This window comes from Diceros bicornis, chromosome 17 (genome assembly GCF_020826845.1).
Source record: "Diceros bicornis minor isolate mBicDic1 chromosome 17, mDicBic1.mat.cur, whole genome shotgun sequence".
Classification (NCBI taxonomy): Eukaryota; Metazoa; Chordata; class Mammalia; order Perissodactyla; family Rhinocerotidae; genus Diceros; species Diceros bicornis.
This window is the reverse complement of record NC_080756.1, coordinates 53,109,255-53,122,255: the sequence shown is the minus strand read 5'-3', so window position 1 is coordinate 53,122,255 and position 13,001 is coordinate 53,109,255. Positions and strand designations below refer to the sequence as shown.

At 34.6% G+C, this 13,001-nt stretch overlaps 1 protein-coding gene across 1 annotated transcript in view; it reads left to right on the top strand.

The window, feature by feature from the left end:
- Positions 1 to 353: 353 nt before the first annotated feature.
- Positions 354 to 13,001, top strand: part of KLRG1 (killer cell lectin like receptor G1) — a 38,157-nt gene continuing 25,509 nt past the window's right edge. Inside the window, exon 1 of the mRNA XM_058558841.1 lies at positions 354 to 467. The gene's annotated coding sequence lies outside the window, so the exon portion shown is untranslated. The remainder of the gene's footprint in view (positions 468 to 13,001) is intronic.

The following is a 13,001-nucleotide window of genomic DNA, read 5'->3' as shown; positions in this document are numbered from 1 at the left end:
ATACAGCAGAGAAAAAAGATAAAAATCCTTTTTACAATGAGCTTTCATTCTAGAATTGAGGTTCATTTGTTGGTGAATTCAAGTTTTGATTTCAGAAATCTTGTCTCTTGGTCATTTCATTGCCTAGAGTAATATTGGGCTGGAGGGAGGGAAGTGTGCGTGCTGAAAGTGGGGAAAGGTCCAGAAATGCAGTTGGGTAGGTTGAATAACTTGTCTTCTGTGGGAGTGGGAGAGAGGGAGAGCTTCCCTTTCCATTCAATTGCAAATAACCTGGGTCACCTCCCTGCTTCTCAGGCTTCAGTGCCCATTCTGAGCGCTATCTGTATCAGAACTGATCTCAAGATTCTTGCAGGGACAAAAGTTAAAATTAGTAGTTCTTTTATGCCTTTCTGCTCTGCCTCTCTCTAGCCTCATCATTGACAAGGACAACTCCTACAGTAGACCCACACCCTCCTCCCACACACAAGGTAAATTGTTCACTTTGTTTAGAAAGCAGTTCTAGGGGTTTTGTCCTGAAGTCTAATGCTGAGGATGCCTCCTGTTTGGTAAGCCAAGGAGGGGAGGGTGCTTGAAAGATCTAGGTATTCTGAATTCTTCCTTCAATTCATTGCTGTGATAATTGTCCCAGACCTGCTTTTTTGTGACTCTGAGCTGGAGGCTTTGTTGAAAATGGCTTTTTTAACCTCTCAACAGCTGTATTCTGTTTGAGTTTTGTGCTACAGGTTTTGCTCTGGTTTCGCTGTCAAATATATCCTACCGGCTCACAATTTCTGATCTGCTTGGGGATCTTTTGAGATTTCTTTGGTAGTGAAGGGGAGCAGGATATGCCACCCAGAAATGTGCCACTCTGGCATGTGGATTATTTTGAGCTGGAGGCAATCAAGACCCAGCAGACTCAGGGAACACTTTTCCCTCTCCCTTAACTGCCTAAAAGAATTTCGATAGGGGGCCTGGCCCAGAAAGAGAGCTATTACTAAAGATAACTTTTTATCTGAAAGACTTACCTGCACGGCAGGGCAAATGTCTGATTACTAAACATCTGTTCTTATCTTCCTGTGAATTGCTCTCCTCCTGTTTGAAGTCCTAGGCCTCTTATCCCATTCCTTAGCTCAGGATGGCATGTAAGCCTCAACTGCCTGACCACCTTTGGGTTTGATTTTTTTATGGGGCTCCCATACATATGAAATTAAATTTGCTTTTCTCCTGTTAATCTGTCCTGTGTCAATTTAATTATCAGACCAGCCAAAGAACCTAGAAGGGTAGAAGGAAAATTTAATCCTCCCCTGTAGTAGTTTCTCAGTCCTGTTGTGCATGTATTCAATTTGCCATCTTGAACCAGATTTCAATTATGAACTTTTATTGATGCCTTCCTTTTAAAATGATCATATTTAACATATTTCAAGGATTAAGTGTATTTTTTGTTTTTGATAATTTTCAATTTTAATATAATTTAACATTTTTAGAAAAGATGCAAGAATAGTACTAAGAACTCCCATGTACACTCTGCCTAGATTTGCCAGTTGCTTACATGTTGCCCCATTTGCTTTATTAGTCTCTCTCTTTCACCCCTCCCTACACACACACACACACACACACACACACACACACATACACACAAGTTTATTTTGAACAATTTGAGAGTAAGTTCCCCATTACCACTAAGTACATCAATGTGTATTTCCTAAGAATAAGGACATTCTCTTACATGACCACAGTATAATTATCAAAATTAGGAACTATAACATTGATACAATATTATTATCTAATCCATAGTCCATATTCAAAATTCCATCAATTGTCCCAATCAATATTCTTTATAATTACTTCCTATTCCCCAACCACAGAAGCCAAGCCACAGTCACACACTGCAATTAGTTGTAATTTTTCTTTATCTTATTTGACCTTGAAATTTTGAAAAGTAGAGGTTACTTATTTTGTAGAATGTCTCTCATTTTGGTTTGTCTGATGTTTCCTCATGATTATATTTAGGTATATAATTTTTGATAGGGCTAAGAGAGAAATGATATGTCCTTATGTCTGTCAGGACCCAATCAGAAGACATATACCACACCAGTGATTTTAAGGAAAAATTTAATATAAAGAATTGTTTTCTAGTGAAAAATAATCAATCACTAAAAGAGGTAAAAGAGAACTCTAAGTTATACAGAAGTAGCAACTACAAAGTACAGCTCCCACCTCTAGGGCTGAAGAAGAGTTGACAAAGAAGTACCTTAGAAACTTAAAGGATGTACTCCCTTCCCCAACCACAGGGTAGAGATTCAGACCTCTGAAGAGAGGGTGTGGTTCCTGCCACAGGAACATGCAGCTCACTGATGAGGTGACAGAAAAATTGCTAGAGGGTGTGGGTTACTGTTGAACCGCCAGTGGGGGCCTCTTTACAGTGACTCCTTTGTCCTCTTGACATGTCCCCATCATTTTTTGAGCAATTCTTTACTTTTGGGCACATATGTGTTCTGTGTTTATCTTGTACTTTTCTTACTCTAGAATCAGTCATTTCTCCAAGGCAGCCTGGTTCCGTTTAGTGGAGAATGGTATTGAGAAACCAAGATCTGATTACAAGGTGTGTTTTTTGCTACTTGTGTGTCATTGCTATAGTCCCTCTCAGCAGACAGTTAGGAAATCTATATATCTTTCCAAGAGTGAGAAACCAGGCTCTCGTTATACTCAATATATTTATACATTTGTTCACACAAGAAAACACAGGAAGTAGTTTTATAACTGATAAACCATACCATTGTATAAAACTAGCCTACTAATTAGAGTTCAGTATTTAAAGTTCCATTTTTATTGTTGAGGTAAAATTGATAAATCACGAAACACACAACTCTTAAGTATACAATTGAAAGTATCTTGACAAATGCATCATAACTGTAACCTCCCTGTAATCAAGATTTAGATTTTCATCACCCAAGAAAATTTCCTCATGCCCCTTTCCAGTCATTTCTCCTAGCCCTAGAGGCAACTACTGCTCTGAAATTTTAACCATAGATTAGTTTTGTGTGTTCTAGAATTTCATATAAAGTTGAATCATATATTACATTTGGTTTCTTTCACTCAATATCTGTGAGATTCTGTTGTTGCATATATCAGTAGCAGGTTTTTTTTGGGCTGGATAGTATTATATTGTATGACTATTTCACAACTTGTTTATCTGTTCTTGTGATGGGCATTTGGGTTGTATCTATGTTGTCTATAAAGCTAAGAAGCTTTATAGTTTTAGCTTTTATGTTTATGTCTGTAATCAATTTTGAATTAATTTTTGTGTATAGTTGAGGTAGGGTTGAGGTCAATTTTTTTTCCACATGGAAATGTAGTTCTTCCAGTAACATTTGTTGACTTTTCTTTCTCCCTTAAATTGCTTTGAAGCTTCATTGAAGAATCAATTGACTTTATAAATGTTCTATTTCTGGACTTAATTCTGTTCCATTGATCTTTGTTACTTATTATGCCAATAACACATTGTCTTGATTCCTCTAGTTTTACGATAAGTCTTGAGCTAAGATAGCGTAAGTCTTCCTTGTTTTTTCAAGATTGTTTTGGCTATTCTAGGTCCTTTGCATTTCCATATATATTTTAGAATCAACTTGTCAATTTCTATTAAAAAAATAGAAATTTTTAAAATTTCTATTCAATTAAATAGAGAAGCCCCCACGCCAGGGACCCAGCAGGCAAAAGAGAGAGCCTCCCCTCCCTGCATGCCAGACACTGCAGCTCAGCTGACCAGACCAGACCAAGCAGCCAGCTGATCACAGCAAACAGCTGGGGCAGAGCACAGGGGGCTCAGATTACACAGCCCTTAACCCCCACATGGTGGCGGCGGTGGAAATTGCAACCAGATATTTCCAGGATGAGGAAAAATAAAGCCAATACAGGAACCACAATGCAAAGGTACATGAAATCACCAGACCAGAAGGAAAATGACAAGCACCCAGAAACCAACCCTGAAGACACAGAAATCCATAACCTAAATGACAGAGATTTCAAAATAGCTATCATAAAAGAACTCAACAAAATACGAGATAACACAGACAAACAATTCAATGAGATTAGGAGTTTCTTCACAAAAGAGATTGAAATCATAAAGAAAAGCCAATCAGTACTGATGGAGATGAACACAATGGAGGAGATAAAGGAGAATCTGGAATCTTTAAAGAACAGAGCTGACAATATGGAGGAAAGAATTAGCATTATAGAGGATAGGAATACAGATATGCTCCAGATGGAAGAGGAGAGAGAACTAAGACTAAAAAGAAATGAAGAAAGACTCCGAGAAATATCTGACTCTATTAGGAAATGTAACATAAGAATTATAGGTATTCCTGAGGGAGAAGAGAGAGAAAGAGGAACAGAGAGCCTAGTCAAGGAAATAATAGCTGAGAACTTCCCAAATCTGGGGAAGGAGCAGGCAATACCAGTAAGTGAAGCCAATAGGTCACCTAAATACGTCAACAGGCAAAGGCCCACTCCACGACATGTAGTGGTAAGGCTGGCCAAAATCAATGGCAAAGAAACAATATTAAGGGCAGCTAGACAAAAACAAAAAATAACGTACAAAAGAACTCCCATCAGACTCTCAGCGGATTTCTCAACAGAAACTTTACAGGCTAGGAGAGACTGGAATGATATATTCAAAATACTGAAAGACAAAAACTTTTAGCCAAGAATACTCTATCCAGCAAAAATTTCCTTCAAATATGATGGAGAAATAGTACCTTTCCAAGATAAACAAAAGCTAAGGGAGTTCATGGCCAGGAGACCCCCACTACAAGAAATAATCAAGAAGGCCCTCAGGCCTAAAAAAAAGAAAAGAAAGGGAATACAAAGCTTGGAGCAAGGAGAAAAATAGGTAGACAAAAACAGAAAAATAGTAGATCTTTACCAGAATAGATTAGCAACCACTTAAATACCAAAATCTAAGATCAAAGGAAGGAATTCACCAAAAATAAATATAACCTCATCACTGTAAACACACACCCACAACACAAGATAGAATAAGGTATAGCAAGAACAACTTAGAAGGGGAAGAGGAAAGTGATTGAATTGACTTAGTATAAGGAAACAAGAGGCCGTCAGATAATGGACTATCTCAAACACAAGATTTTTATACAAACCTCAAGGTAACCACTAAACAAATAATCAAAACAAAATCACATATGAAAAACATCCTGCTCATATTATAATTGGGTTTAATGTGAATCTAAAGATAAATTTGGGGAAAATTGACAGTTTAACAATGTTGAATTTTACAATCCATGGTTAGGATGCAACTCTCTATTTAGATGTTATCTAATTTCTTTCAGCAGTGTTTTATAATTTTCAGTGTAGAGGTCTTACATATCATTTGTTACATTTATTCCCAAGTGCTTATATGTTTTGCTTTTATAAATGAAATTATCGTGAAAAATTTATTTTACAAATGTTTGCTGGTGGTATATAGAAATATAATTGATTTTTGTATTTTGACCATATATCCTGTAACCTTGCTAAATTTACTTATTTTGGCAATTGCTTCTTTCTTTCCGACTTCTGCTTCTGGTCATGATGGTGTAACTGGGATTGGATTTATTCTCTCATCTTAAACAACTAGAAAACTGTGCAACATATATGAAACAATAGTTTTCAGATAGTGGACAACAGGCAGCACAGAACAGTAATTCCTGAGAGAAGGGAAATAAATAAGGTAAGCCCTGAAATTGCACCTTCTTACTAATTCCTGATAAAAATAAGCCTCAAAAGGATCCAACTGATACCAAGTAACTTAACTGTGTCCAATAACAAAAGCCAACAATTTTTAAAAGAACACAACACAATCTGGCACCAACAGCCTAAAATTCACAGTGTCTGGCATCCAGCAGAAGATTACCAGGCATGCAACAAAGGAGGCAAATATGAGCTATAACCAGGAGAAAAATCAATCAATAGAAGCTGACCCAGAAATGGCAAAGATGAGAGAATTCACAGGAAGGATGTTAAAACAGCTATTATAAGTACACTCCATATGTTCAGAAGATAGAGGAAAATTGAACATGATGAGGAGAAAAATGCACGATATTTTAAAAAATTACCCAAATCATGCTTCTAGAAATGAGAAATACAATATCTGAAATGATACAATGAAAATATACTGGATGGAATCAACAGTAGATTAGAAACTACAGAAGGAAAGATTAGTTAACTTGAAGACATGTCACTAGAAAAAATTCAAAGTAAATACATGGAAAAAAAAGACCCCTCCCAAAAAGAAAGACCCAGAGCTTCAGTTACCTATGGTATAGCCTCAGGCAATCTAACATATTTAAATTAAAGTTTCAGAAAGAGGACATAAAATATATTGGCCAAAATTTCTCAAAATTTAATGAAAACTATAAATTCACAAATCAAAGATGCTCCATGAATATCAAGCAGAAGAAATATGAAGAAAAGTATGCTAAGCTGAAAAGCAGTGACAAAGAGAACATCTTAAAAGCAGCCAGAGAGAAAAATACACAGTGGCATATTTTACGTCAGAAACTATTCAAGCCAGATGAAACTAGACACCTTTAAAGTATTTTTGTGGGTGTGGGGAACCCTGTCAACCTAGAATTCTATACATATAAAAGTATCGTTAAAAAATAAAGACAAACTAAAATTTTTTTCAAATGAACAAAAGCTGAGGAATTTATTGCAAGCAGACCACTAAAAGACATATTAAAGGAAGTTCTTCTGCCAGAATGAAAATTATACCAAGTGGAAATTTAGATTTATACAAGAGAATGAACAACATTAGAAGTGATAAATATGTGTATAAATAGAAAACACTTTTGTTCTAATTTAAAAATATATCTTTAAAAGATTAATGATTGACTAAAGGAAAAATGTTAACAGTATATTTTTGAATTTGTGACATATGTAGAAGTAAAATGTATGACAATGACCAGGGAGAGGGAGAGGAAGTATGCTATCGTAGGGTTCATTTGATATACATGAAGTGGTATGGTATTAATTGAAGGAAGATTGTGGTTAAAGATGTATAATGGAGACCCTAGAGCAATCAAAAAAAAAAAAAAAAAAAAGAAAGAAAGAAAGGAAAAAGAAGAAGGAAGGAGGAAAGGAGGAAATGAGGAAAGGGAAAGGTATCAATGACAAGCCAATAAGGGAGATAAAATGGAATCATAAAAGGCATTCAGTTAAAAAAAAGATCAGGAAAATAGGGAAAACATAAACAAAGAAAATGTCAAACACATAGAAAATAAATATCAAGGTAGTAGATATAAATCCACCTACAATGATAATCACATTATCTAAAACAGCCTAAATATGCCAGTTAAAGGGCAGAGTTGGTCACATTAGATTAAAAAAAAAAAGAAGACACAAGTATATGCTGTTTACAAAAACAAAAAAATAAACAGATGGAAATATCTTTGCAAAGATTTTGCAAAAATTTTTGCATGGAAATACCATGCAAACACTAATCCAAAGAAAGCTAGAATGCCTATCTTAATTAGACAAAGTAGATTTTAGAGCAAGGAATATTACCAGGGATAAGAGGGACACTGCATAAGGATAAAAGAGTCAGATCATCAAGAGGACATGTGTTTGTTCCTAATAGCTTCAAAATTCGTGAAGGAAAATCTGAGAGAACTTGAGAGAAAAAGACAAATCCACAATTATAGTTGGAGATTTCAATATCCCCCACTCATAATTAACATAGTCAGAAAATCTGTGATGGCACAGAAGACTTGAACAACACTGTCAACTACCTTCACTAATTGACGTTAACATAACACTTCAACCAACTAATGCAGAATGCATACTCTTACTAGTGCACACAGACTTTTACCAACATAACACATATTCTGAGTTATAATACAAGTTTTAATAAATTTACAAGGATTCAATTATACAATGTATATTCTCTGACCAAAACAGAGTTAAACTAGACATCACTAATAAAAAGATATGTGGAAAGTCCCAAATATTTGAAAATCAAACAACAAATTTTCTGTAAATTTGGGTCAAAGAAGAAATCATGAGGTAAATTACAAAATATTTTGAATGGCATGAAAATGAAAATATTTCAACATTGAGGAATGTAGCTAAAGCAGTAGTTAGAGAGAAATTTATAACATTTGCTCATTTTAGAAAAGAAGAAAGATCTCAAATCAATGATCTAAGCTTTCATATTGAGAAACTAGAAGAGTAAATTAAAGCCAAAGTAAGCAAAAGGAGGGCTCTAACAAAGATGCGCAAGAAATCAGTAGAATAGAAAACAGGAAAACAACAGAGAAAGTGAAGCCAAAATCTGATTTTTGAAATGATCAATCAAATTGATAAACATTTAGACAAACTGATTAGAGGGAAGGCACGAAGTTCCAGTGTCAGGAATCAGAGAGGTGACATCATTATAGATCCTCCAGACATTAAAAGGATAAAAAAGTAATATGAATAATTTTATGCCAATAAATTTGACAACTTAGATCAATGGTCAGTAAAGTATGGTCTGTGGGCCAAATCTGGCCTGCCACATGTTTTGTGAATAAAGTCTTATCGGAACACAATCACACTTATTTGTTTACACTTATCTCTGGCTGCTTTTGTAATACAGTGGCAGAGTTGAGTAGTTGTGAGAGACTATACTGTCAGAAAAGCCTGAGATATTTACTGTGTAGCCTTTTACAGAAAAAGTTTGCTGACCCTGACTTGGAGGAAAAAAACAAATTCATTGAAAGTCACTACCAAAGATTACTCAAGAAAAAATAGATAACCTGAATATCTCACCATCCATTAAAGAAATTGAATTTGTAGTTAAAAGCTTTCCACAAAGAAAACCTTGGGCCCAGATGGCTTCACTGGTAAATTCTACTTTCTTTTGATCTTTTATTTATTTTTCCTATCTAGGACTTTCAGTAAAATGTTGAATAGAAATGGTGAAATTAGATATCCTTCCCTTGTTCCCGATCTTGTTGGGATAACATTCAATATTTCACCTAAAGTATGCTATTAGTGTACGTTTTTTGTAGAAGACACTATCAGGTTGAGAAAGTTTCTTTCTGTTCTTTTGCTGATTATCTTTATTCTGAATGGGTGTGAATTTTTTCAGTGTTTTCTTTCTGCTTCAGTTGGCATGATTATATTTTTTTCTCCTTCATTCTGTTAATGTGGTAAATTACATTGATTGATTTTAGAATGCTAAACCAACCTTGCATTTCTGGGATAAACACACTTTGTCATGATGAATTATCTCTTTTATGTTTTTCTGAATTTGATTTGCTTAAAGATTTTTTTTTATTATTATTAAAGATTTTGGTGTTTTTATATTCATGAAGGTTGGGTTCTGTTATTTTCTTTTCTTGTAATTCTTTGTCAGGTTTTGTATCAAAGTCATGATGGCCTCCTAAAATAAGTTGGAGAATGGCCTTCTATTTTCTGAAGGAATTGTGTTATTTATTCCTTGAAGTTTGATAGAATATGCTGTTGAAGTCATCTGAGCATGAAGCTTCCTTAATGGGAAAGTTTGTATTAACAAATTCAATTTCTTCAGTGGAAAGAGAACTATTCAAAAATTCATTTTTCTTCTTCTGTGAGTCTGGTAAATTGTGTTTTTGAGGGATTCCATTTTATCTAAAATGTTAAATTTATTGGCATACAGATATAATATTGCCTTGTTATCTTTTTTTATTTTTGTTTATTTGTTATTGAGGTAACATTGGTTTATAACATTATATCTTTATTATCCTTTTAATGTCTTTACAATCTATAGTGATATACCCTCTTCATTCTTGATATTCATAACTTTTGTTCTCTGTTTCTTGATCAGTCTTGTTAGAAGTTTATCAGTCAATAATCTTATCAGAGAACCAAATTTTGGCTTTGTTAATTTTTCTATTGCTTTTTATTTATTTTATTGTTTTCAGATTTTAAAACTCTGGCCTTGCTTTTGCTTGCTTTGGTTTTAATTTGTCCTTCTTTTTCTGTCTTTTTAAATTAGAAACAAATTATTTATTTAAAATCTTTCTTCTTTTGTATTCATTTAAAGATATAACATTCCCTCTAAGCCACAGTTTTAGCTGTGTTTTACAAATTTTCATATTGTATTTTCATAATTATTCAGTTTTATATATTTTCTAACTTTGTTTATTATTTCTTCTTTGACTCATGGACTATTTAGAAGTATGTGTGTGGTTTTTATTTTTTTCAGGTGTACAAAAAGTCATCTTAATTATTCTAACAGAACTTTTTTTTGTTGTTTTCTTCCCCCTTTTAAATTATGTTTATTTTTATGTCAATAAAGAAGTCTCAGCTTAGTACCAGTGGGTTTTTAACACCTATCACCTTTCTAACACTTTCTTATTCTTATTTTTATTTTTTAAAATTGAGATATAACTGACATATAACATTGTATTAGTTTGGGGTGTAAACATAATGATTTGATATACGTATACATTTTGAAATGGTTACCACAATAAGTTTGGGTAACATCCATCACCACACAGTTACAATTTTTTTTCTTGTGATAAGAACTTTTGAGATTTACTCTCTTAGCAACATTCAAATATACAATATGGTATTATTAACTGTAGTCACCATGCTGTACATCACATCCCCAGGGCTTATTCATCTTATAACTGAAAGTTTGTGCCTTTTGACCACCTTGACCCATTTCCCCCACCCCCAGCCCCTACCTCTGGCAACCACCAATCTGTTCTCTGTATCTATGAGCTTGGTTTTTTTGGTTCTACATGTAAGTGAGATCATACAGTATTTGTCTTCTCTGTCTGACTTATTTCACATAGCATAATGCCCTCAAGGTCCACACGTTATTACAAATGGCAGGATTTCCTTCTTTTTATGATTGAATAATATTCCATTGTGTCTGTCTATATGTATCTATAGATATACACCATATCTTCTTATCCATTCATCTATTGATAGACACTTAGATTGTTTCCATATGTTGGCTACTGTAAATAATGCTGCAATGAACATGGGGGTGCAGATATTTTTTTTGAGATAGTGATTTTGTTTTCTTCAGATAAATGCCCAGAAGTGAAATTGCTGGATCAGATGGTAATTCTATTTTTAATTTTTTGAGGAACTTCCTTACTGTTTTCCATAGTGGCTGCACCAATTTACATTCTCACCAACAGTGCACAAAGGTTTCCTTTTCTCCACATCCTGTCTAACACTTGTTATTTCTTGTTTTTTGGTAATAGTCGTTCTAATGGATGTGAGGTGATATCTCATTGTGGTTTTGATTTGTATTTCCCTGATAATTATAAGTGTGTGCTTTAATTTTAAAATTTTTAGGAATTTTCTAGATTTTTTCTTGTTATTAATTCCATTGTGATCATAAAACATATCTGTAAGATTTTAATATATTTATTAAATTTATTAAATTTATTAAAACTTGTATTATTACCCAATATATAATTTACTTGGTGAACCTTCCATTTACACTTGAAAGGCTTATATATTCTGTAGTTTTTTTTTTTTTTTTAAGATTTTATTTATTTATTTTCCCCCCAAAGCCCCAGTAGATAGTTGTATGTCATAGTTGCACATCCTTCTAGTTGCAGTATGTGGGACGCGGCCTCAGCATGGCCGGAGAAGCAGTGTGTTGGTGTATGCCCGGGATCTGAACCCGGGCCGCCAGCAGCGGAGTGCGCGCCCTTAACCGCTAAGCCACGGGGCTGGCCTTATTCCGTAGTTTTTTAATGTCATTTTGTTGGGTAAATTTCATTTAGGCCAAGGTGGTTGATAGTATTGTTTAGATCTTTTATAGTCTTACTGATTTTTTTTTGTGTGTGAGGGAGATTGGCCCTGAGCTAACATCTGTTGCCAATGTTCCTCTTTTTTCTTGAGGAAGACAGGCCCTGAGCTAATGTCTGTGCCAGTCTTTCCTCTATTTCATACAGGTCACCACCACAGCATGGCTTGATGAGTGGTGTAGGTCCATGCCTGGGATCTGAAACTGCAAACCTGGGCCACCGAAGCAGAGCACGCCAAACTTAACTACTGTGCCACTAGGCTGGCCCCAGATTTTTTTTTTTTTGTCTAGTTGTTTTATCAGTTACTGAGAAAGGGGTGTTTAAATCTTCAACTATGATTATGGATTTGTTTATTTCTCCCTTTAATTCAGTTAGTTTTTGCTTTGTATGTTTTAAAGTTCTGTTGTTAGGTGCATGCTCATTTATTATTGTTGTTGTTGTGTATGCTTGATGCTGTGATTCATATAATTATGAAATGTACCTCTTTATACTTGTCAATTTCATCTTATATTAATATAACCACTTTTGGTAGGCTGAATAATGTCCCCCGCCACCCCCAAATATGTCCATGTCCTAATCCCCAAAACCTGTGAATATGTTACCTTATATGGCAAAAGAAACTTTGTAGATATGATTAAATTAAGAATCTCACAATGGAGAGATTATGTTGGATTTCCACGTGGGTCCGGTGTAATCACAGCAATCCTTATAAGAGGGAGGCAGTAGAGTCAAAGTCAGAAAAGAGAGATGTGATGGTGGAAACAGAGATTAAGGTGATGTACTTGGAAGATGGAGGAAGGGGCCACAAGCCAAGGAATTCAGGCAGCCTCTAGAAGCAGGAAAAATCAAGGAAATGGATTATTTTGTGAAGCCTCCAGAAGGAAGCAGTCTTCTAACACCTTTGTTTTAAACTTCTGACCCCCAGAACTATAAAAGAATAAATATATATTGTTTTAAGCCACCATGTTTGTGGTAATTTGTCACAGCAACAATAATAAGCTAATACACCACTCCAGGTTTCTTTTGTTTACTCTTTGCATGGTATATCTTTTTCCATACTTTCTTTCAATCTATTTGTGTCATTATATTTAAAGTGCATGCATTATACACAGCATATAGTTGGTTCATGCTTTTTATCTAGTGTTACAATCTCTGCCATTTATTTGATGTGTTTAGTCCATTTATAATAAATTCAGTTATTGGTATGGTTGACTTTAGGCCTATCATTTTGCT